General features: G+C 50.2%; 1 protein-coding gene and 1 pseudogene across 2 annotated transcripts in view; one reads left to right on the top strand and one right to left on the bottom strand.

Annotated features, from left to right (window-relative positions):
- Cad88C (cadherin 88C) overlaps nucleotides 1-3,380 on the bottom strand; it is a 170,368-nt gene extending 166,988 nt beyond the window's left edge. For both annotated transcript variants that reach the window (XM_050196665.3, XM_050196663.3), the window contains exon 1: nucleotides 2,165-3,380. The gene's annotated coding sequence lies outside the window, so the exon portion shown is untranslated. The remainder of the gene's footprint in view (nucleotides 1-2,164) is intronic.
- Nucleotides 3,381-16,916: 13,536 nt separating this feature from the next.
- On the top strand, nucleotides 16,917-17,851 carry LOC126548325 (uncharacterized; annotated as a pseudogene).
- Nucleotides 17,852-25,278: the final 7,427 nt, after the last annotated feature.

Genomic DNA, 25,278 nt, shown 5'->3' on the forward strand with positions numbered 1-25,278 from the left:
CGAAGTGCATCGACCGGTGCTTAAAAATGAGAAAACTTTCAATCACCAAGAAACAGTGCATGCCATTGCTGCTGTGAATGTTCCGAACACTACAGTGCCACATTACTCTTGCCGACTTTGAGAGATGATTTATCTAGCCCGTAAGCCACGCAGACTACTCAAACTATAAACGAATCATTACGCGCACGCATGCTACTTATGAGGGAATACGCGTGTGAAGAGACAGTGGTCTTCTGCGACCATTTCAGTCTGCTTTGCTCGAATCATCAAGTGTCGTTCGGATTTCTGGTAACCTCCCTTTTCATTTTCTCGCAACTAAGGACATGAATTATAGCAAACACAGGAAAACAAGCTTTGTCCGCATGCAGAAACGACTGAGAGAAAGCACAGCAGCCGTCCGGCTTCATGCAAATACACACAGCACGATTTGAGCGCCCTTACTCAATGGTACGTGGCAGGAAAAAGTAAAACATTGCTGGCTTTGCGAAGATGACCTAATCTGTAGAACCTGCAAGACACTATCACTGTAAAGATCTAGCTCTGTCCACAGGGGACACAAAGGAAACATCCCAGGTATGTTTTTTCGGATTATGTATGGCGGTGACTCTGTGGCGGCAGGTCAAAGACATACATTGTCGATGACAGGCTATGAACCTGCAGTCCTACGGCATCCATCGGCTGCACTTCATTACTGCTCGAGGCATGTGTTGTGATTAAATTCGCAGTTCGTTTTATTTTAAATTTATTTTTTATTTTATTTTTGCCTTACTGATTCAACAAAGGACGTCTAGCACAGTGTGTTTTGAAAGATGTACTGGCCTAACGGACGGTTTGTCGGAACTTCGCGAAGCTGTTAAATACCTTCGTGTGGCTCCCTGCACCCCCACTTATCACCCCCCCCCCCCCCTCAGTCTAAACCGAGGCTTCTGCGTGTGCCCACAAAAGCCTTGGTCTAGACTGATGTCACACTGAAGCATTACTGTGTACTTTGACACTAGAAACATTGTCCTTCCATCGGTGTACAGCTTACATGTAAGCTCCCAGCCTGGAAGCTTTACAACACATCCGGGCTTTCATCCGTCACGGCTTATTCGCCCATTCACTGATGACAGGTTTCACAGCACAGAGCGTATGCATTCTCGCCTGTTAGCGTGCCAGGCGATATGCCAGACAGGTGCCTGCTCCCTCAAGCTTTGATAACACTTGAGCATTAAGGAGCCATAAGAAGCTGCTAAGGGTTCAGTATTAAAAGGCAACAGCTGCATATGCTACCTCGCGCTAAATAAGGACAAATTAGGTTATGACGGAAAGTGTTCAGTATACCACCTTGTAGCACATATTATGCAATAAATTAAATGGCGTTCGTTAGGGGTTTTCAAGTATTTTGTAATCCCATATAGTGTGCACATTGGTAAACGTATGCTTCACTGAAATAGACCGATAAGCCGATGCGGAACTTGCATGAAATTACCTCAGTTACTTGTCAGCAAATGTGCGCGCTCGGGGCAATCTAGCGGTTTGCAACCTGCAGAGGCAGTGCCGGATACCTTAATCGAAACACGAAACCTTTTTACAGTCGCTATTAATAATTATCATGTCTTAATGCTTGCCATCATAGACTTATGGGCTTAAGTAGCTTGATCCCTCTTGCGCCTTCAATTTTAAGGGGGAAATACGTGCCATGTGCTTACGCAAACCAGCGCGATGAAATCGCCTATTTCAAAGTGTCAGATAAATTCATTGCGGCACTAAGCAACGACTTCACTTAGAAACAAAACTCGTCTTTGTTGAGATTAGACAGTTTTTGCAGTCTTCGGCGTCGTTTAGCAGCGCTTCACTCCTCGAACACAGAACCTCCTGCATATCCCGCGTATGCTACCCCGTCGTTCAAAAACCTCCTGCCCACTGCTGACGGGTCGATCCTCATTCCCGGTATCTCGAGTTGTCCAACTCGCCAGGGAGAACAAAAGTAAACCCCGAGTTTGTGAACGAGTGAACGTCGTCCGGTGTGGGAGAGGGAAAGCGCCCCGGAGCGCATATCCGGCGCGGACCCCCGGGTGATGTCACGGGACGTTGACTCTTTCTTTTTCCACCACGCAGGACGCGCACACGCACACACTGCCTGGGGCCACAAGCCTACCGACCCAAAACACAACGAACTCACCGAGAATGTGAAGTGCCGCATGGGCCAAGCCGGCGTGGCCGACATCACAAGACGAGTTGGCCCCTGGTGGGGCATCCAGAAGGGGCGACGCGCTATCCACGGGCACGCATCACACGGGGCGGCGAACAACCGGAGGAAAGAGCAGACGACGGCGACGAGACGGAGGAGGGCGACGATGCCACGCCGAAAAAGAGGAGCTCAGACCGACCCGCTGCAACGCTGCCACTGACAATGCCAGGCCGGTCCACCAGTGCGGCTGCTATCTACGAGGGCGGCTCTCTGCGGAGAGGAGAACCGGGAGAGGACTGCGAGAGGAAGAGCCTGTCCGTCTTTCATTTGCGAGGAACTTTGTGCTTTTATTACTTCGGCGCCGCTGCTACTTTGCGTAGCTTTTGCGCGTGTGTGGGTCCGGGACGGCAGCAGCCGAACGCCGTTCCCCCCGCCGTGAACTCACCTGGTGGGAAAGGTGGTGCAGCCGTCGGGGAGGAGGCAGCGAGGGAACATCTGCTCGTCGAGAGAAAGAGGCATCGGAGAGAAGTTACGCGCGCAGCGAGGGCAGAGTGTACTCGGTCGTTGTCGGGTTGATTTGGAGAGGGACTGAGAGAAAGGGGAGAAGGAAGAAGTCGAAGAGGGGAGTAGCCGCGTGGAGTACAAGGGCCGCGGGAAGGCAGCGCCATCCCGGGAACGCCGAGGGCAAGAAATGAAAGAACGATAGGCGATGTGTAGTACCTTAACTGAAAGAGGTGTTGCAAACACAAGCGCGGTTCGGTGTTGTGAGGTCTGTTTACTCATTGCAGCAGCGCTGCTCTGTTTTTATGCAAAGGAAAAGAGTAACCCCATTATCAAGCTTATAAGTTCCTCTTATACACATGTCAATGAAAAGTGCTCTCTACGCCACAGGAGGCATTTTAGTCCATCGGACGCCCAAAGACCATTTTCCTTCTGACATTAGGATGTCCCACAGACTTCTGTTTACCTCCGTGGTATATCAAAGGACTTCCAGTGGGACCATCAGTAGCAAGATCCATGAGCATTGCAAGAATTCAGCTAGCCCAACTTGCTGTGCTTCTGTAACATCGCACAATTCCAACGAATGTTTGAAACTGCTCACACTACATGTCATAGCTAGTGTAAAGTGGAAATTTGGGCTGCTTGATGGGTTCTCGATGGTGAAAAACACCGGGCAAAGTGAGGAACACAAGGAATAAAATACACAGATCAGTGCTATATATCTCTATACTTTGTTATGTACGTTCTTCTGCACGATGTTTTCGTCCTTCTAGTGCCCTAGCAGACACGCAAGCATGACACGTAAATTTGTACGCCACCTGCGCATTTATGTGTCATGCGCTTGCTTGCGAACAGAAGCAGTGACTTAAGTTCTAAAAATATATGATCATGAAACAGAAAAAAAAAATCCTAAATGTAAAAACCAAGCTTGTATTTTTGAAACAAATCTTCCGCCCAAACTGCTCAAAATACAAGGCACAAGAAGACTACATATAAATGACAGCATGTGAACGCAACTTTACGCTATTTTAGCACAACTTGTGGTGACAGGGCGCAATTGGTGAAGCTTGGACACGAGCGAATGCAGTGGCGCTTGAACATTACCACAAGATTTCGGCACAGAAAGAGGAAGTTCGTCCTCCTTCACGCACACACAAAAATATACATGCACGATAGATACCCGCTGCTCTCTCTTCCGGCAGTTTTGCATCTTTTCAACGCTTTGATAGCCGTAATTGTCGAAGCTTGACGTCTGACAACTCGCGAAGATACCTTTTCAATCGGCGGCCGATGGCGTCTTCGTCATTCGCCGATTCGAAAGGAACCAGGAGATCCAGAGATGGCAGTAGCTATAGGGCACCGTCGTGCCTTCCCCAGACTTGACACCGAGCCAGCGCTAACTGGATGAGGCTGGGAACAACCCTGTCTCATTCTGCTGCTGCAGAAACAGACGAGTCTATGTTCATCGGTGATGGTGATGTAGCTGACATGGCAGATGTGGATGATGAGGGCTCCTGACTCGTGCGCAGTCGAAAAGAGAGAACTGTCGGCTTCATTAAACCGGTATCTGAGCTGTGGTCCGCGCGTAGACAAAAAAAAAAAAAGCCTCAGCGCGTCGCCAATTAGGAGCCCGTTTATGGCTCAGGAAGCACTTTGCAATGCTTCCATTAAATGTCTGTACAAAAGGTCAAGTGACAACTTTCTTCAGCTTTAGGTCGGTCTCAGGGATCGCCATCTATGCACGAGCGCCCAATTCATATCTGAAAAACACTTGTATCGGTGGAGGAGTGCCGAAGTGGTGCACAGGCAAGGAACTGTCAGGTATCTCACACCGGAAGGCGTGCATCACGTAACGAGAGTCACTCGCCGCGTCCAAACTTCCGAGTGGAAGTCCCGGCGCAAGGAATTTTTCTCCAAACACTGATCACCTTGAAAGGTGAACTTGGGCTTCACAAGGCAAGAAATCGTCGACTACGTAAGACTTGCCTCGGTTTTTTAAATGTCACCACTATAGCACTTGGCCATATACTGCAGTTAGGAGCAGCGGTGTAAATCGATAAGGGATACCACATGACTTCAAAACGGGCACAAACGAAAACCAATGTGCAAAATACGGTGGCGATCATCGCCAACTATATAGCAAGTGCATTATGTGGTCAGCGGCCTAAATCGAAAGAAGTTGCTAACCTTGGGACAAGATGCTCTTGCACCCGCCGCGGTTGCTTTGTGGCTATGGTGCTGGGCTGCTAAGCACGAGGTCGCGGGATCGAATCCCGGGGACTGCGGCCGCATTTCGATGGGGCGAAATGCAAAAACAACCGTGTACTTAGATTTAGGTGCACGTTAAAGAACCCAGGTGGTCCAAATTTCCGCAGTCCCCCACCACGGCGTGCCTCATAATCAGATCGGGGTTTTGGCACGTAAAACCCCACAATTTAATTTTTGACATGCTTTTGAAGATGAGTCGAAGATAGTGGCTAGAGGAGTTCCTGAAGATAGTCAGATATCACAGCAGCCTCAAAGCGTGCGACTGGGATTTCCCTAGTCCAGATGAACCAGATGGCAGGGTGCTGCATCCGTGAGGGAGCGCGTGGTTTTTTTCCTTTTGATTCGCCAGACTTCAAATTTTGCGTGTTTATTTTGATGGTTCTAGGAATCGTGAATTAGTTGCATATTTTGTGTTTGCACAAATTATTTAAGGAAAACAGTTCTAACCACCAGTCGGGGCAGCTGCCATGGATCTTAGAAGGTTGACGAGGTCAGACTTGTTATTGTGCGACGAGTTGGGAATTGAGGCCGACGAAAAGATGAATAAGCCAGCTATCCAAAAGCAATTCAAGATAGTGGCAATAATGACGAAAGCAGTAAGATTTGTTGGGAGGTGATACAAGAAACACGGGAGCGTGAGCGTCAAGAACGTGAGAGTGAGCGTGAGCGTAAGCGAGAACGGGTAAAGCACAAGAAAGAGATGGCAGAGCTACAGGTTGAACTTCAGAAATCGCGTCCAGCGGCGGGCAGTGAAGGGGACATCCGTAGCAGATCAAGCGAGGTCGAGCCACGTCGGATGGACCAGTGGATGAAACCGTACAAGGTTGGTGAGGAAATTGTCTTATTCTTGGTTCATTTCGAGAGAACTTGTGAAAGGTGTAATTTCGCTCAGGGCACCTGGTCACAGCGGTTGGTGACTTTGTTGCCTTGTGAGGCAGCGAACGTAGTCGCAAGATTAACGGCGAATGACGCGGAAGACTACGGGAAAGTAAAGGCAGCGCTGTTGAGGAGGTACCGAATTTCCCCGGAAGCATTTAGGCAGCGATTCACAGAAGCGAGCAAAAAGAGCGGCGAGGGCTACTCAGAGTTTGCGTACGGTTTGAAAACAAACCTTGCTGAGTGGCTTAAGGGTGCCAAAGTCTACGAAAGTAGAGACAAAATTATAGAGTGTATTTGTCTCGAACAATTCTATCGCAGCATTCCACAGTCAGTGAGGTTTTGGGTGCATGACAGAGATGCCGTAGACACGGTAGATAAGGCGGCTCGGCTAGCTGATGAGTACGTGATGCGACGAAAACTCTCTACCGACGACGAGCGTTCAAATGGAACGTATATCCACCTCGAAAAACAGACACAGGTAAAAGCTACCGAGAGGGCCGAGTCGATGAAAAAAGGTCAGGAAGGGAACAACGATAAAGGAGCTAGCAGCCCTCCGGAGGAGGGGACAAAGAAGGTTGATACGCGAGAGTTCGAGGAGAGGCGACTGGTACGATGTTATCAGTGCCAGGGCCTAGGTCACTATGTCTCGGATTGCAAAAAAAGCCGGTAGTGCTTTCCTACGTGGTGTTGCGTTCTCCAGGGTAGCGTACCTCACCGCTGCCGACCAGTTGTTGCGACACCTGTTTCTCTCAGCTCGACCGACGTTATTATTGGGTAGCGTGGCCTTGTCCGCGGGCTGCAAGCGTCCGGTAGTCCATGGCGATCAGGCAGGGACGAGACGATGGCTAGTGCGAAACTTGCTTCAATTAGTAAAGGCAAGGCGCAGAAAAACAGGACTCAAGAAGAGGAACACAAACGACAGGACCGGCGCCACTGGCAAGCTGAGATGGCGATCAGGTTGACGCACAAAATGGCAGGATCGGTGCGAAAGCTTTGTTGAAAGAAAGGGCCCAATGTAGAAGAAATATGCTCAAGTAAAACTCTTGCTTGGGCTAGTTGGTTCATGCTTGAATTAGTAAAGGCAAGGCGCAGAAGACCAGGACTCAAGAAGAGGAACACAAACGACAGGACCGGCGCCACTGGCAAGCTGAGATGGCGATCAGGTTGACGCACAGGATGGCATGATCGGTGCGAAAGCTTTGTTGAAAGAAAGGGCCCAATGTAGAAGAAATATGCTCAAGTAAAACTCTTGCTTGGGCTAGTTGGTTCATGCTTGAATTAGGAAAGGCAAGGCGCAAAGGACCAGGACTCAAGAAGAACACGAACGACAGGACCGGCGCCACTGGCAAGCTGGTACGGCAATCAGGTTGACGCACAATATGGCAGGATCGGTGCGAAAGCTTTGTTAATTACTAATTCTTACTAATTTGCTTTACTAATTCAAGCATGAACCAACTAGCCCAAGCAAGAGTTTTACTTGCGAAACTTGCACGGTTTATTCAATGGTTGGTGAAAGATGAGAAGAGAATGAAGTGAAAAAGTACATTGCGGGGCCCTTTAAATAGGCCCACTAAAGTCGTAGGCGGGATCTTGCTCACGTCAACATCACGTGACAGGCACTGAGTCGGGTTGTGAATGGGCAGCTGATCACTCCTCCCCGATGAGCTTGCACGGCCCCGCCTCCGCAGGTGGCAACCCTGGTGCCTGGTCGGGGATGGGGCTGCTGATCCATGCTCCCAGGTGAGGTGGTACGGGCTTGCTTCCGCAGGGGGCAACCCGCAGGTCTGGTCGGGGATGAGGCTGCTGATTCATGCTCCCAGGTAAGGTGGTACGGGCTTGCTTCCTCTGGCGGCAACCCGCGGGGCCTGTTTGGTTCGCGGAAAGCGTGTCTGATTGTGGATGGACGATTGATCCATTCTTCTAAGCGACGTTGGTTCGCAGAAATTCTACTGTAGAGCTTGACAGTTCATGGAAAGGGTCCCTCTAAAGTATCACACACACAAATAGGCCTGTAAGCACTGCGGGGCGCCAGGCAGACCCCTCGAGACAACCACAACAAATTGGGAATTCACCCTTCGTTTCGATGAAGCCTGGTGGTGGTGGTAGAAACATTTATTGCCAATGATATGAATGGTAGGGGGCGAAGCCCCTACATGGCACCTGGGTGCTCCCTTACTATGAGGGGGCACCCTTACAAAGCGAAGGAGAGTCCTTGAAGCGCAATCCTTCTTATTGCACTGGAGATGATCCAGCACTGGTCTTGAGCGGAAATGCAGGTCAGAAGAGTCTCCCAGTAAGACACTGCCACGGCAGGTGATGGGGGATGAGGGAAGGTGGGGCACGTGAGGAGGGTGTGCAGGAAGTCTCCTGGTTTGCCGCAAAGGTTGCATGTTGAGGGGAATTGGTCTGGGTATCTGGCATGTAGTAGTATGGGGTATGGAGCAGTCCGAGTTTGTAGTCGACGCCAATGTGCGGCCTGCTCTATGGTGAGGGATGGTGCTGGGGGTGTGTATTCCCTTCTTTTGTCCCGGTAGTACGAGAGAATATCACGGAAGGAGCGCAGGCACTCCCCGGCCCGTAGAGGGGGCTCGGCTCCCACTGCCAGGAATGTGAGACCTCGGGCGAAGGAGTGAGCCTCCTCGTGGCCGGGGAGGCCGGCATGTGCTGGCGTCCAGATTATGGTTATGCGGCGCCGGGGCTGCCAGAAGCGTAGTAAGCGCGCAGCGGTGCGGGATATGTAGCCATTGGCATAGTTGAGAATGGCGGATTTGGAGTCAGTGATAATTTTGGTGGCAGATGTAGAGATGAGAGCAAGCGCGATGGCTGCCTCTTCTGCCTCTGTGGTGGAATTGGTGATGATTGAGCTGGAGGTTAGAAGGTTTGCTTGATTGTCGGCTACCGCCAAGGCCATACGAGAGCCTGACGTATATTCCGCTGCGTCCACGTAGACCACCTCATGGTCCTCGCCATACTGTTTGTGGAGGGCCCGAGCCCTTGCTATTCGGCGGTTCCCGTCTCGCTCAGGGTTCATGTTCTTGGGGAAAGGGGTATGTTCAGGTTAGAGTGGAGAATAGGAGAAAGGGGGACCCTCTCGGTAGGGTGTCTAATTGGGGTTAGGCTTAATTGTGATAACAGAGTGCGGCCAGCCTCCGAGTTAGATAGACGGGATATTTGTGCCGTAAAGGTGGCTTCTTTGAGTTCCTCAAAGGTGTTGTGGACACCGAGTTTGAGGAGTCGGTCATTGGATGTGCTGGGAGGAAGGCGTAGAGCTGCTTTCATGCAACTCTGTAGGAGCGCGTTTCCCAGATCTCTCTCCTTCTGTTGAAGGGGTAGGTAAGGAAGAGCATATGCGGTGCGGCGTATTATGTAAGCCTGGGTGAGGCGAAGCGTGTTCCCCTCGCGTAAGCCAGCCCGGCGGTTCGCTATGCGGCGAATCAGTCGGGTGGTCTGTTGAGCGTGTGTTTGGAGAGTATGACTTCACCGTCCGCGCCATGAAAGTGGATAACTAGTCCTAGCACTCGGATTTTGGATACTAGTGGGATGGGGTGGGTGCCAAGCGTAAGGGTGATGGGAGGAACGACTGAATCGTGTTGCTTGTGGCGGTATAGACAGTGCTCCGATTTTGAGGGGGAGCAGGTCAGGCCACGCTCTCGTACATATATGTCGATGGTGGTTAGTGCCAATTGTAGGTGTTCTTCTATTTCGGCGTTACTGCCTCGGTTTGTCCAGACAGTGATGTCGGCGTAGAGGCTAAAATGGATGTCAGGGATTTGAGCTAGTTGTTGGGGTAGGTGAAGGAGTGCTATATTTAATAATATAGGGGAAAGGACGGCTCCCTGGGGCGTACCTCGTGCCCTGAGTGTGATACCTGGGAGGCTGTGGTCGCCGAAAGTAAGTGTGGCTGTACGGTGGCCGAGGAAGTCTCGGATGTAGTTGCACATCCTGGCTCCGACTCCCAAGGTTGTAAGGTTTTGTAGGATAGCTGAGTGTGTAACGTTGTCAAATGCCTTAGTAAGAGCCACACCTAGGATAGCTTTGGTGTCGTTGGTTTGGGAATCTAGAATGTGATGTTTTAGCTGTAGGAAGACGTCCTGTGTGGAAAGTCCGGGACGAAATCCAAGCATGCAGGTGGGCATCAGATCATTGCTTTCTAGGTAACGGCAGAGCCTGGTCTGGAGTACGTGTTCCATCAGTTTGCCCACCGAAGATGTCAGAGAGATGGGTCTGAGGTTAGAGGTGAGCAGAGGCTTCCCGGGTTTTGGTATGAAGACGACTTTGGCCTCTTTCCATTTCGGTGGGAGGGTGCCCTTTTGCCAGCACCCGTTAAAGTATTCGGTAAGGGCCGTAATGGATTCGGCGTCGAGATTCCGGAGTGCCTTGTTATGTACCCCGTCCGGACCGGGGGTTGAGCACGTGTTAAGTCTCTGGAGTTCAGCCTGAACTTATGCTTCTGTAATGGGTTGGTCGAAGAAGTCGTTAGGGGGCCTGTATAGTCGGGATGTGTTAAAGGAGGGTGTGTGGGGAAGTACAGATTTCGAAGTTCTTGGAGGAGTTCCAATGGAGGTGTATCGGAAGTATGTATGAGTTTGTTGAGGTTGTGTCTTTGTGTAGTCTTAGACTGTGTGGAGTCTATTAAGTGTCAAAAGAGGCTCCAGGTCTGAGGTAAACTCATATTGCCATCTAGCTTGTTGCATAGTGACTCCCAGTTTTGTCGTGAAAGAGTCGCTGCGTGTGTCTCTATCTCTTTGTTGAGACGGGCGAGGCGGCGTCTAAGTGTCCGGTTCCAACGCTGCCTTTGCCAGCGTCGTTCTAGGCTTGCTTTAGCTTCCCATAGATGTATGAGGTGGGAGTGAACTGTGTCGTTGGGATAGACCTCCCATAGGGGACGAGTTACGAGTCGGACATCACTTTGTAGTTGTTTGGACCATTCGGAGATGTCCTTGATGGGGGCGGAGGTGCGGGCTGCTCTACACGATCGGAAAGAATCCCACTTCGTGAAAGTGGAGCCTCTGGGAGGTCGGCGGGGCAGTTGAATGTTTAGAATTTCGATGATGCAATGGGGGGGGGGGGTCACTACCCAAATTCTCTTGCGTGTTGCACCATGTGGCGTGAGGGAGGCGATGTGCGAACGTAAAGTCTGGCGTAGTGTCTCTACAGACGCTAGTTCCCGTGCGTGTAGGAGAGGTAGGGTCGGTGAGTAGAGAGAGACCGGCTTGTTGCGCTGCCAACCACACCTGACGGCCTTTCGGTGTGTCATGTGGGTAACCCCAGGCCGTATGCGGGGCATTAAAGTCCCCTACAACGAGTAAGGGGCACTTGTTTGCTATGCGCTTCGCAAGTGTAAAGAGGCGTTCGAAGTTGCCTTGTAGGCACTTTGGATGGCTGTATACATTTAGGATGAAGAGACTGTTCGCTCGAGCGTGTTGCGGCACAAGCTCAATTAGAAGGTGATCAATCTCTTGAATCGGTAGGGTATGGGGGATGGTGGTGATTGAGCGACTAACTAGAAACGCTACCCGGGTGGGTAGGGGGGATGTGGGCAGAATAGGAGTATAGCCAGGGAGGGTAAGTGGGTTGGAGGGTTCCTGCAGGGCAAGGATGTCGGTCCCCGTTGCACAGGACAGCAGTTGGTGGACTACATGACGCTTCTGGCGAAAGCCCCGGCAGTTCCACTGCCAGAGTGTAAGATTATGGTTTGGAGCTGCCATCATGAGAGTCGATAGGAGGGGAAGGAATAACGGGGGGGTGGGAGTCGTGAGCTATGGCAGGCAAAGGGTTGTCGTTTCCTTCCGTTGCTTTAGCCTTCTTGCGTCTATTTGGGGTGGGGTCCCGCTTCGGGAGGGCGGTTGAGTAAGAATGGAGCCGGGACTCAAGATCGCTACATCGGTCAGAGAAGCCTTGGGTTAGCACGTCTAATCGTTGGTTAAAAGCAGTATTGTCTTGTGTTATGGGAATTACCGCGTTTTTAATGGTCGCACATTTCTGGTTGATGTGAGTAAGAGCGTCCTGCAATTTTGCCTCAAAGCGAGCAGCGAAGGACTCAAGCAGGGTTGGAATGTCGTCTCGTGAGGTAGCGGTGGAGGGAGTGGGTGCTGTGCATGGCGTTGAATTTGCAGAGGGTTCCGTGTCAGCCTCCATTGCTAGCAAATCAGGAGAGAAAGTAGGGTTGGAGTGACTGGGCAAGGTATGGGCGGTGGGTGGGTTGGGGGTGGGAGGCTGGGATGCGGCAGGAGCGGGGACAGGTGGAATGGGAGATCCAGAGGCAAGAGCACTTATCTGGGTTTCCAGTTTGGCGATATGTTGATGAAGGGCGGCGGCTTCTTTCCGGGTTCTGTAGCTTCTGCTTTGGCCGCCGCTGCCTCCTCCTGAGATTTCGCAAGGGCGTGTTGTAGATTGGGAGTCGCTGTCATGGATGGCATGTGCTTGTGAGAAGAGAGGGGAGTGTCCCAGGCTTGCTTCAACGGCGCTGTCCAGGCTTGCTTGTGTTGGCTGGGCGACAACTGGGGAAAATTGTCCCCGGATGTGATCAATTCTTGATGCCGCGTTTGTGGTTGGCTCGGCTGTTTCCGTGTCTGGTGAAGGTTTCGTCCCTTGCACGATCCCGTGCCCGTAAGGTGAGGGCCCTCGCACAGAGAGAGAAGGGAAGAAGGAAAGGCAGGGAGGTTAACCAGACTGAGTCCAGTTTGCTACCCTACACGTGGGAAGGGGAATGGGGAGTGAAATAGAGAGAGAGAGAGAACTTAAGTGTAGGATGCCTATAGTCGGGCACTGAAGTCTGTTGCCTTCAGGTAGTGAAAAAATTGGAGGCTTATCAAGGTTAAGCCCAGTGGATGCGAAGCATGTTAAGCAGCTGCCTCAGTGTGGATGGGGCTAAGTAACGGAGACGTGGTTTTAGGTTAATCGTCGTACTTTATTCTTTGCAGCCCGACAAACACACTCTTATGGTCCGTAAATGCATGACTCTTGGTTTGCACGTCACTTATTCTGTATTGTCTTTGAGCATTTCTACACAACACCAAGTCTAAACTGTTTCCCCACTGAGTCGTGGACTTTGGCTGTAGTTGACACAAGCCGAGGGCATATCTTTCTTCGACGGCCTGCAGAAATGTCCTGTCTCTCACCGGGTCCTTATTGAAGTCTCCCGTGCAGACTAACATTCTTTTGTCGGTGCGTGACATTCTTTTGTCCCTCGCGTGACGTCACATATCACGTGATGCAGCGATCGTGGCGCCGCCGCCGCGTCGCGCGCGACGGCGCGAACCGAAGCGTGGAGGCCTCCGCCGGGCGACGTCCGACGGCGCGATATGAGGCCCCATCTGCAGCCGGTGTGACGTCATCACGTGACGTCACATCATGTGATCTCACTTCAGGGTCAATGGTGGCCACCGCCGGGAGGCGACCGACGGCGCGATATGAGGCCCCATCTGCAGCCGGTGTGACGTCATCACGTGACGTCATGTCACGTGACCTACTTGAAGGTCACTTGAAGGTCAATGGTGGCCACCGCCGGGAGGCGACCGACGGAGCGATATGAGGCCCCATCTGCAGCCTGTGTGACGTCATCACGTGACGTCATGTCACGTGACCCCACTTCAGGGTCAATGGTGGCCACCGCCGGGCGTCGTGCGAAGGCCCGAAACATACGTTAATATGCTTCGCATAAAAGCGCTAGAACTGCTTTCTGCGCTAATGAACTGTGAGGCCAGGCTCCCAAGATCTTCGCTTCCGTAAATGGCCTGTCATCCAGTCTATTCAAGGAACACTGGAGAGTCTCACGTTGATTATCGAAGCGAGAACAGTGGCACAGAAGGTGACTGATGGTCTCTGCACACTTGCACTTAGCGCACATTGGTGAATCCTCCATTCCAATACGATAGCTGTAGAGTTGGTGAATGCTACTCCTACCCACAGCCGACATAGCAGTGTTGCGTCACGTCGTGGAAGATTCGCTGTTAATTTAAGTTTCAGTGATGTGTCGAGGCTGTATAAACGACACTTAGAGTTCTGTGGTGTATGCCAGTAACTTAACGTGATGGTACGAGCGAGACTACGAAGCTCTCTTGCAGCGTCGACTCTCGATAAAGGTATAAGGAGTGTCGGTGAGCCAGCCTGGGCACGTCGGGCAGCGTCATCGGCGAGGTGATTACCAACGATGCCACAATGTCGCGGCAGCCACTGAAATATGATATCATGTCCTCGTTCAGAAGCGCAATGGCAGGTTTCGTTGATTTGTGACACCAGCTGTTCATAATTGCCACGTCGTAAACTTCGCAAGCTCTGGAGGGCTGCTCTCGAGTCACACAATATTGCCCATTTGTTGGGCAGTTCTTTTTCAATATATTCGACAGCAGCGCGAAGAGCGGCCAGTTCGGAACCTGTAGATGCCGTTACGTGTGAAGTCTTAAACTTGATGACGACCGATTGAGATGGTAGAACAACGGCGCCCATAGATTTTTCCGAGACGGAACCATCCGTGCAAACATGGATTCGGTTAGCGTATGAACGATGCAAAAGTTCCAATGTGATCTGCTTGAGAGCCGCGGTGGTCAGGCTAGCTTTCTTCACTATTCCTGGAACAGCAAAGTACACAGGAGGCTTTTTCAAGCACCACATAGGGGATGGCGTTCTTGTTGCGGGTGAGTGCCTCAAAGACAGAGTGCCCGTTAGCCGCAATTGATCTGGAGAACGCTGCCTTGGGTCTTTTCTCGGGCAAGCGAGCGAGATGGTGGTCAGGCACTCTGGATATATGGCGAACATGCGCCCGGAGTGCGTCGATAGCTATATAGGTCAATATTGGGTGGTCTCCCGCGGTGGCAATTGTTGCCACAGTTGAAGCATTTCGAGGTAGCCCCAGACATGTTCGAAGGGCTTGGCCTTGAATGCTCTGTAGGACATAGATGTTAGTTTTGTTAGCATTGGACAGCACTGGTGTGCTGTATCGCAAGTATCCTAGGAAGAGCGTCCTGTATAGTTGAAGCATAGATGCCACGGATGTGCCCCACGTTTTACCGGCAAGAAACCTTAGTATATGGGAGGTAGAAGTAAGCCTCTTCTTCAAGTATGAGATGTGGGGGCTCCATGAAAGGTCTCTGTCTATAATAACGCCTAGGAATCGGTGAGTTTTTGCGTAGGAAATTGGTTGGTGGTCAATAGAAATGGGGTGCCAGGTCATGGGCTGTGTGTAAAAGCGACTAAGGCACACTTCTCGGTCGAAATGCTGAGGCCTTGAGCACGCAGGTACGATGATGTTAGGGTCACTGCTTTTTGGAGCCGTGCACGCACCTGGAGACGCGTAACTGCCTAGGCCCATATGCATATGTCGTCAGCATATATGGAACAGTTTACTGTATGTGGTAGAACGTCGGCAAGTCCAAGGATTGCAAGGTTGAACAAAGTGGGGCTAAGAACCCCACCCTGAGGGACGCCACGGCAAGTGTAATGGTCAGGGGTTCGGCAATCTGCACTGTGCACAAAGGATCTTTGGAATAAATAGCTCCGAATCCACTGAAACATGCGTCCACCAATTCCATCATTTTCCAGGGCATCTATGATGGCTTCATGCGTTACATTATCATAGGCGCTTTTCACGTCGAGGAATAGTGCAACCGATATACGCTTGTGGTGTTTTTCTTGTACAGACGTGACGAGGTCGATGACGTTGTCAATGGAGGAACGGCCTCTTCTAAAACCAGCCATGGCCTCGGGGTATACGTTGTGGCGCTCAAGATACCACTCTAGGCGGGTGAGAATCATTCTTTCCATGACCTTCCCAACACAGCTGGACAGCGCAATGGGTCGGTAGGACGCACAGAATGCAATTAGGCGTGCAAGGTGGTTCTTGTTGCGGATGCTGTACTCCACAGCGGGGGCAAAGATTGGTCTTGGGGCTTGGGCATACGTCATAACGGTGACCCGGTTGTCTGCAATTTGTACAGGCTTCCGGACTGCCGCGGTATTCGGTGCAGCGGTGGATGGCTCCCATGTATTTGATGGAGTTCGGGACTGCACTTGCGTCGAAGGTGATTAGGATGGAGTGCGTCTTTCCCATGCGTCGGGCTGCTAATATGGTGTGCTCTGGATTTCTTCTGACCAGGTCTTGGTAGAGTAGCATTGGGGTCTCGTCGTCATAGGCGTTTGTTATGACTCCTCTGGTAGCCCCCGGTGGAGGTGCCACGTAAGCTGCGCACGGGTAGGTTCGGTGTCCAATGGTGACGGAGGTCAGCGTCTTCAGAGTCTCGGCTGTTGGGAAATGTGTTGTTGCCATGGTGAAAGTATTGTTGGTCGGGTGGATGCGTAGGCATAAGTCGTCCGGTAGAGTGATTTGGAGCTGGGTCTGCACTGCCTTTCTGAGTCGAGGTGTTGGGATGTCTAGGAGTCGCACTTCACCTCGCGGGCGAAAGAGCACTCTAATAGCGTTGGGTGGGAGTAGCGGCACTTGCTTGCTGCGTTCCACTGTGAGGCGAGCCTCCTTGGTCGCAGGTGGTAGGCGGGCCGGCGTCTTGCCGCTGCTGGTTGCGGCTGCTGCGTCGGGCGCCGTGTTCCTGGCGTTCGGGTTTGCTGCCTCGGAGGTAGCGTTGTCGGAGCGTTGAGGTGGTTTCGGCGAACTGGCCGGTCGGGAGGCATAGGCTTTATATAGTACTGGTGTCCAATCGTCTGACTGGAGCTCTTGTGCGGTTACGGTGTGGCCTTCAACCGCTACTTCCATGTTAACGGCTGGCGTCGCCGGCGGTGCCGGCGGAGTGGCGGAGTCCGAGTGAGGCTTAGCTCGGCGGCTGAGCGTCTCTCCGGAGCTGGGGAGCCGGAGCCGCCGGGGTCTCGAGGCCAGCCGGGCCGCTCGCGGTGCCTCCGGGGCCCCTGGCTGGGGGCGGCGGTTCGGGCCGAAGTACGTGGCGTGGAGCAGTGGTTAGGCACGTCTGACCTCGATGAACGCGCATGGTGTTCTCTCGATGAGGCATGGTGGTTGAGCATCCTTTTTTACACGCCAACCGTTACAGTGGGCGGAAGCGACGAAAGCTTGGAGCTTCTCCGTCCATACCTCCAGGAGCGACGGATTAGCGGAACAATCTGTAAGGTATTAAGAGACAGAGGAACAGCCATGGACCTAGTTCACCCTTCTTTTGTAAATGTCGAGGACTATACAGGGAAGGTAACTTGGATCAAGTCAGTGCTAGAGGAACACAGCGTGTGTCTGCCAATAGCATGAGTGACAATTTCCGGTCCTTTCGGAGAACTAGAGACAGAGGGAGGCGTTTCGAAGGCGCTACCAATGGATTATTCGTATCTCTTTTCAAACCATTCGGAGCGTTTGTTACGGGACCGCGGTCAGGATTTCGGAGAAGGAAGAATGAAGGCGTTAACCCGCTTGCGAGCACGCGAAATCGCCGCTCAGCTGACCGAGGATCCCAGCGCAGTTGTGGCGGAACGCGAGGAAGCGCATTCCCTAGTAGAACCTCGGACAACGGAGGAAAAAGAAAAGAGTGTGACAGCAGAGGTGCCAATTAAAAGGATCCCCGTAGAAAACTCGCGTAGCGAAGAAAGGTCGTTAGTGGAAGTAACACAAAGGGAGAGCAGCTCTGTACTTTCACCTGCCTCTAGGGGCTTTGACAGGCTTCTCCATAGTGGACAGGGAGTCGCTCAGCTCGGAGCAACTGAGGGACCAGACTCTGACACGTTTACACTATAACGCGAAAGAGGGCATAGCTAGGCGCAACGTTACCATCCACGAAAAGGGAGGACTGCTGTATAGACACTACCGAGATCGTAGGGGCCGTATCCTCGATCAGTTAATCGTTCCGGAGAGGTATCGGGCGGATCTCCTGACTTTGTGACGGAAATCGCTGGTCGGGCCATCTAGGAATCAACAAAACGAAGGAGAGGCTCTTGTTAGAATATTACTGGCCAGGGTGCTTTATGGATGTGGAAAATTATGTAAGGTCCTGTGACGCGTGTCAGCGAGTTGAGAAGCCGGGAGATAAACGCAAGGCACCTTTAAAGTTGGTTCCCTTAGATCAGGGTGCAAGTGCCTTTTGACCATGCTCTAGTCCCGCGACAAAGTTTCCTGAAACGATTCCTTTGAAGGAACTGAGCTCCACCGAGATAGTCGACGCTCTATTGTCCGCGTTTGCGAGAGTCGGTTTTCCTGCAGAGATTCAGGCTGACCAGGGGACGGTATTTAGAAGTGCTTTAACCACGACGTTCCTAGAAAGGTGTGGTGTGCGGCTGATACACAGCTCCGTGTATCATTCACAGTCGAACAGCGTTGAGAAGATGCACTCGGTGCTTAAGAGAGTGTTACGTGCATTGTGACATGAACAGAAAGCAGACTGCGAGGTCTGTTTACCCGCAACCCTCTTCGCGTTGAGAATGGTCCCACATAAGGCAACGGGTTTCACTCCTTCCGAGCTGGTGCACGGTCGGACGATCCGTTCTCCCCTCAGAATGTTAAGAGAAATGTGGGAAGGAACAGGTGAAAGCCAGACGATGGTGAGTTACGTTTCAAAATTGCTGGATTGCTTAAGCGTCTCGCGTGAACTGGTTGAAAAAACCCAAAAGAGGCCCAGGAAACCGCGAAGGCGTACTATGACAGAAATGTGCGTAGGCGAACATTTAAAGGGACACTAAAGCGAAACAACAAATCAGTTTAGACTAATAAAGCATCGTTTGAGAACACTGCAGGCAGTCATTTCAAAATAATAGTTTGATTATTAGACGAGAAAATGAAGGTGAAGTATGAGTATTTCAATTTCGCGCCGAAACCTCGACGCCGGTACGTAAGTGTGACGTCAGGAATTTCAAAGTATTTTATCGAATTTGGGCCGCGTTGGCTGAGTAAAGGTTCCCGAAACTTGCCATGTTGAATATTTGGTTCCTTTAGAACACAATCTAGTCAATCTGTACCACTATATAATTAAGTATGCCCTAGAAGATGCCATAAAAATCCATGATGCCACAGCGACCAGGTGCGGGAACTTCAAGGAGGCGTCGCCACCCGTATTTCGTCCTTGCGTTTTTTCTGGCTTACCAAGCCCCTTATCGTGGTAAGAGTTGTGTTTTTGATGTAGTAGAGAGGCAATTTACTAATCCAGAAGAAATCATTTTTCTTTTTAGTGTCATGATCCTAAGGCCTTCACGAAAAAACAACCTTGAGGTACAGTGGGACGGACCCGTACTCCCGGGACCCGTACTCCCGGGAACCGTACTCCCGGGACCCGTACTCCCTGGACAATGTGCTCCCGGGGAATTGACATTGAATGCAGTCAAAGTGAAATGTTGTGGGTAGAGATTAGATTGAAGAACGGCAGGTCATTATCGGTATGTTCGTTCTATCGCCCACTAGGAGGCAAAGTTAATATTCTAGGTGAGCTTACCGCCGCAATGGAAACAGTGAGCACCGATTATCTAGTTATAGGTGCTGATTTTAATCTTCCAGAAATCAATTGGTCTCTGGCAGATCCCAGTTCCAGCGCTTGCAGCCAGTCAAGTAAAGAAATGTTGAAAATATGTCGCCTCTTCGAGCTAACACAACTAGTTCTAGAGCCCACACGAGCAAAAAATGTTTTAGATTTATTTTTCACTAACACGCCAGAGGCGGTGCGTTCTACAGTAGTGCTGCCGAGCATAAGCGTCCACCAAGCTGTATTGTGTGATATGAATTTGCAGTATGTGAGAGCTGCTAACAGCGGTCCACGGCGTATCTATAGCTATCAAAAAGCACGTGTCAGTGAAATGACCCTGGCTCTAGATTCCTACTATGATGTATTTGAGACACAGGCTGAATTCATGAATATGGAAGAATTATGGGAAGTATTTAAGAACAAGTTGCTCGAGATGCGTGAAAGATATGTCCCATCATGGGTTATGACGGCGCGGCGCAGCAAAAGTAAGCCGTGGTGTTCTCGACAGGTGAAATGCAAGGCCAGGCAGAGAGCTCACGTTTACGCTGCTTATAAGAAAAACCCTTCGTTGAAGCTTAAAAATAAACTCAAAAACAAAGCTGAAGAGATGAAGGTAGCTACGCAGACAGCCAAAGATAAATACTTTAGCACGTTCCACCTGCGTATACAGAAAAGACCGAAAGAACAGTGGCAATTCTTTAAAATGAACAGTAAAGATGTATTATCAATACCTGCTCTTGATAGCGACGGTGCTACCATCCATAACGACATTGAAAAAGCCGAGTGCTTTATCTCGTTTTTCAGTTCTGTGCATGCTGCTCGTGTTGACATTCAAAACACTGTGGCGCGATCCACCCAAATGGGGGGTGAGCCCATGGACGATATCGTGATCGACCAACGAGGAATAGAGGCAGCTCTCAGAACATTGAATCCGTCTAAAGCAACTGGGCCTGACGCTTTGTCACCAGCACTGCTTTCTTTGTGCCCACGGGAGGTGTCCAAATATCTGTGTGTAATCTTTACTAAATCTTTACTAGAAATATCTTTACCAGATGACTGGAAACTTGCCAATGTCGTCCCTGTGCATAAAGGTGGACCGCGAAGTAGTGTTTTGAATTACCGGCCTATCTCGCTTACTAGCGTTTCATGTAAGATACTTGAGCATGTGCTTTACAGTAATGTTATGAGCTACATGAACGTGCACTCTTTGCTCAGCCCCCAGCAGCATGGATTTCGCAGTGGATTTTCCTGTACAACACAGTTGCTTGAGCTGACGAATGATTTAGCAGGAGCTTTGGACAAGGGTTTTTCTGTTGACTGTTTGTTTCTAGATTTTAAGAAGGCGTTCGATGTTGTCCCTCACTCTTTACTTGTAGAAAAATTAGAAATATATAATATAAACAGTACGGTTAATTGTTAACTGGATAAAAGAATACTTAAATTTAAGAAAACAAAAAGTTGTGCTTAATGGCAAAACATCCCGTGAAGTTGATGTGTCCTCTGGAGTGCCCCAAGGATCAGTCATAGGACCACTTTTATTTCTTATCTATATGAATGATATTTGCTCCGGTAGTTCATCGCAAATCAGGCTATTTGCCGATGATTGTGTTTTGTACAGGACTATTCATACTAACCATGACTGCAATGTTTTACAAAATGACCTGTACAAGGTAAATGAGTGGTGCAACAAGTGGCATATGCAGATTAACATGAAAAAAACCGTTCATATGCGTTTCTCGAGGAAAAGAACCCCTCATGACTTCTGTTACTCTTTAAATTCAACCATGATAATATCGGTTCAGGAGCACAAACATCTCGGCGTTTATTTCACACCTGTTCTTTCTTGGAGCCGTCACATTGATCATATCACAAGTAAAGCATGCCGCATTCTAGGTTTCATGCGCAGAAATGCAAGAAAGTTGCCACTGGAGACAAAGGTATCATTGTACAAATCAAATGTTCGATCTGTTCTGGATTATGCGTGTGCTGAGTGGGATCCGTGGACGGCACGTGCCGTCAACAGTTTAGAAAGAATTCAAAGCATAGCCGTTCGTTTTGTTTATTCAAACTACACTAGGAATTTCAGTGTTTCAAGAGTAAAAGAAAGCCTCAGTTGGGAGCCACTTCAGCGACGCAGGAAATATCTCAGACTGAAACTCTTTCATAACATATTCCACTCTCGAACAGGTATAAATCCCGGGAAATATTTTTCCAAGCCTGATTACGTTTCTCAACGGCTGGACCATGAAAATAAGGTTAAAGAAATAGCCTGCAAAACTGAAGCGTTTAAAATGTCATTTTTCCCCAGAACCATAAGCCAATGGAACAAGCTACCATCCGATGTCGCAATGATTCTATCAAATGATGTATTTTCAAACTGTATACGCCCACTGAAGTAAGTTAGTGTTTTTGTGTGTATGTGCGAGTATGACAGCATTCCGGGTATATATTATGTTTTGCCTGCTTTGTTTATTGGTTCTTTGTTTCCTTCGCCACCCCCCCCCCCCCCCCCCGCTGTAATGCCTACGGGCGCTGTGGGTATCGTGATAAATAAATAAATAAAGGTTATCCAGAATATATCGGAGACTGACTAGACCCTAGAAGTTCCCGGAAAAAGGAATAAAGGAATCTGAGGAAATTATGGCAGGTCAAAAAAGAACCGACTGCTTCGTTTGAGGTGAACAAAACAACTAAACCTTATTTCGATAGGGATGCCCGTTGCCGAGCGAGTTCGGAGGAGCACAGGGTTGCCCGTTGACGAAAGGAATGAGGCTAAAGTTGGCAGTTTCTTCATACTCCCCCCGGAATGAGCTTCAGGTCATTCGTCCATGTATTCCATTGGGTACAACAGTTGAATCGGTCTTCTCAATGTGGTTCCATTAGGCATGCGCACCATGCAAGCTCTGATTCTTCAATCTCGTCCGAGAAGAACTTCTGCCACTTGTCCAGTTTTCCAGAGTTGCCTCGGTAGATAGTGTTCATGGACTAAAACGAGAGTTCCTTTCTTCAGTGCGCTTGACGAATTTGGCACAGCAAAATGTGCTGATCGAAGACTCGTCAGGTACTCCTTTTGCCAGCGACGCCAAAATTGGTCGACCATCCTTTGTCGGTATTGCCAACGACGAGTGAGTTGACCAGGAAGCTGAGCCACCTCTGTAGCGGAACCACTGTCAGGAAGAGTGGTCAGTCGCTTTCCCACTAGAAAGTGCGACGGTGCTAGAGGTTCGGGTTCGCTCGCCTCCGTGTAGACGTAGGTCAAGGGTCTAGAGTTGATGACAGCTTCGATTTCAGTTAGGATTGTCGTGAGCTCCTCGAAGTTGCAGTAGCTGTTTCCCAAGACCTTCTTCAACGATGTTTTTACGGACCGAACCATTCTTTCCCAGAATCCTCCCCACCAAGCAGCTTTCTCAGCTATAAATTTCCAGCGGATCTGGTGGCTTGTGAAGAAGTTGTGAATTTCTTCTCCTCTTATTGTAGTCCATAGTCGCCTTAGATCCTTAGAAGCGCGCTGGAATGTCCTGGCGTTGTCAGAAAGGATCACTCAACAAACTCCTCTTCTCGAGATAAATCTTCGAAACGCCATCAGGAAGTTTGAGGTGGACATGTCGGTCACCAATTCAAGGTGTATTGCCCTGGTCACTGCACATGTGAAAATAACGATGTAAGACTTCCGGTTATTTCCTTGATCCTTTGTGTTCAGTATGCCAGCAAAATCTACACCGGTAACATCAAAGGGTGGAGCTTGTGTCACCCTCTCACGAGGCAGAGGAGCGACTGGCTCAGTAGCAGCTCGGCTGTTGAAACGGTTGCAAGTCACACATTTCTTAAGCACCTTTTTCACCATTTGCCTTCCCCGCACGATCCAGTACATTTCCCTCAATTCGGTAAGAGTCTCCAGTGCGCCTGCATGCAGGAGACGGCGGTGGGTTGCGCTGATCGTTAGCTCTGTGAAGGGATGTCTTGACGGTAGGATAACAGGATGCTTCACGTTGTAGGACAACTCGGCTGCACTGAGCCTTCCTCCCACTCTCAGCACTCCATCGTCGTCGTGGATGACGCTGAGATCACGTATCGGAGAATCGCTTGGCATGCGTGTCGAGCGGCGAAGACACTGGAGTTCCTCTTGGAAGGCCTCGAATTGTACTTGAAGAATCAAACAAGTATGTGCCTTTTGAACTTCCTCTGTCGTAATAGGTCCTTCGTATTTTTGGCCGGGGTGTCTGGCGTTGTGGAAAAATCGTAAAACCCAGGCTGTCACTCGAACCAGTCTAGAGAGGGAGCTATATTTCTGCAGAGGCAAGACAGATTCCTTTACAGTCACGTAGTGAACGCGAAGCGTTCTTCTTTCCTCCTCTGCGATGATCATGTCAGCGGCGCCTTCATGCCTTGGCCAGCAAGTAGGTGGCTTCGAAAGCCAAGCAGGTCCATTCCACCAAAGTGAGCTCGACTTGAGTGCCTGAGGTGTGACTCCCCTTGTCAAAAGGTCGGCGGGATTTTCGATCCCAGAACAGTGATTCCAGATGTCTGGATCCGATCGCTGCTGAATTTCCAACACTCTGTTGGCGACAAAGGGTTTCCATTGTTGGGCGGGACCTCGAACCCAATGCAGCGCAATAGATGAATCAGTCCACAGATACCATTTGGCTATTGGAAGGCTCAGCGACCGCTCCAAATATTGCCTCAGTCGAGCACCTATCACCATGCCCATCAATTCCAGTCTTGGAAGAGAAATTCTCTTAATTGGTGCTACTCGGGACTTTGAGAGGACCAGAGTAACTTTTGCTTCCTTGACCCCGGAGATGCGCAAATATACAACTGCGCCGTAAGCTTTGGGGCTGGCATCTGTGAAGATGTGTACTTCCTTCCAGCTATCGTTGGGTAAGCTACCATATCGTCTTGGCACTGTTATGTCCGTTAAATGGTGTAGCTGGGTGTGCCACTGCGTCCAAGCTGCTTTGACTTCTTCAGGCAGAGGGGCGTCCCACTCAATACCCAATTCCCACAGTGTTTGAAACATCAACTTGGTTGTAACTGTGACCGGAGAAATGAGACCAAGTGGGTCATATATACGAGCCGATGCTTGAAGAATGAATCGTTTGGTGTTGCTGTTTCGGTCTAGGAAATCTAAGATGGCCTCCATGGAAAATGCTAGGTGATCTCTGTCCTTATCCCATACAAGTCCGAGGACCCGTGAGACACTTGTTGTAGGACATTCCACGTAGCCAAGGGCGCATCCGGTTCCTTCGTCATTGAACAGCTGTTGCAGCTTCTTGGAATTTGAGTTCCACTTACGCAGTGTCATGCTTGCTCGATTCATGACATCTAGTGCCCCTCGGTAGAAATCTGTAGCCTCCTCCACTGTCTTCGCTCCTGTTATGAGGTCGTCCACGTAAAGGCTCTCGCTGATGGTTTTCCTTATTTCTGGATAATCTTCTGTCGTGGACAGATGGTGGCGCACGGTGGCTGCGAGGAGGAATGGACTACTTGTCACACCAAAAGGGACACGAGTCATTCTCCAGACCTCAATAGGAGGCTCTGGGTCTTCCTTCGTTGGAAGATGTCTATACCAAAGAAATCGGAGGGCATTGCGATCAGCCGGTTGCACCGAAACTTGCAGAAATGCCTTTTCAATGTCTGCACTCAATCCAACACGATGAATTCTGAAGTTCAGCAAAACCTTAAGTAAATCTGGATTCAAGTTCGGTCCTGGTTCTAGGGCTTCGTTCAGAGATATACAACCTGCATCGTGAGAAGATGCGTCAAAGACGACTCTAATCTTGGTCGAAAGGCTGTCAGGTCTAAAAACTGCACGATGAGGCATGTAGTATAATCTGCTTACATCGTTGTTGCTTTCTTGCGAACCCTTGTTCGAGGTACTGACGTATAGCCTCGTCATACTTAATCAGTGTCGCCTCATCTTTGATTAACTTCTTCGTGAGGTTAGTCAAGCGCTTCCTTGCAACAGCTTTGTTGTCGGCGAGTTGCATGTTCAAGGGTTTCCAGGGCAATGCTACCTCGTAGCGCTTGTCCATTTTCTCTACCGATGCCGACAATGTGCTCATG

The sequence above is a fragment of the Dermacentor andersoni genome, chromosome 1, assembly GCF_023375885.2.
Source record: "Dermacentor andersoni chromosome 1, qqDerAnde1_hic_scaffold, whole genome shotgun sequence".
NCBI lineage: Eukaryota > Metazoa > Arthropoda > Arachnida > Ixodida > Ixodidae > Dermacentor > Dermacentor andersoni.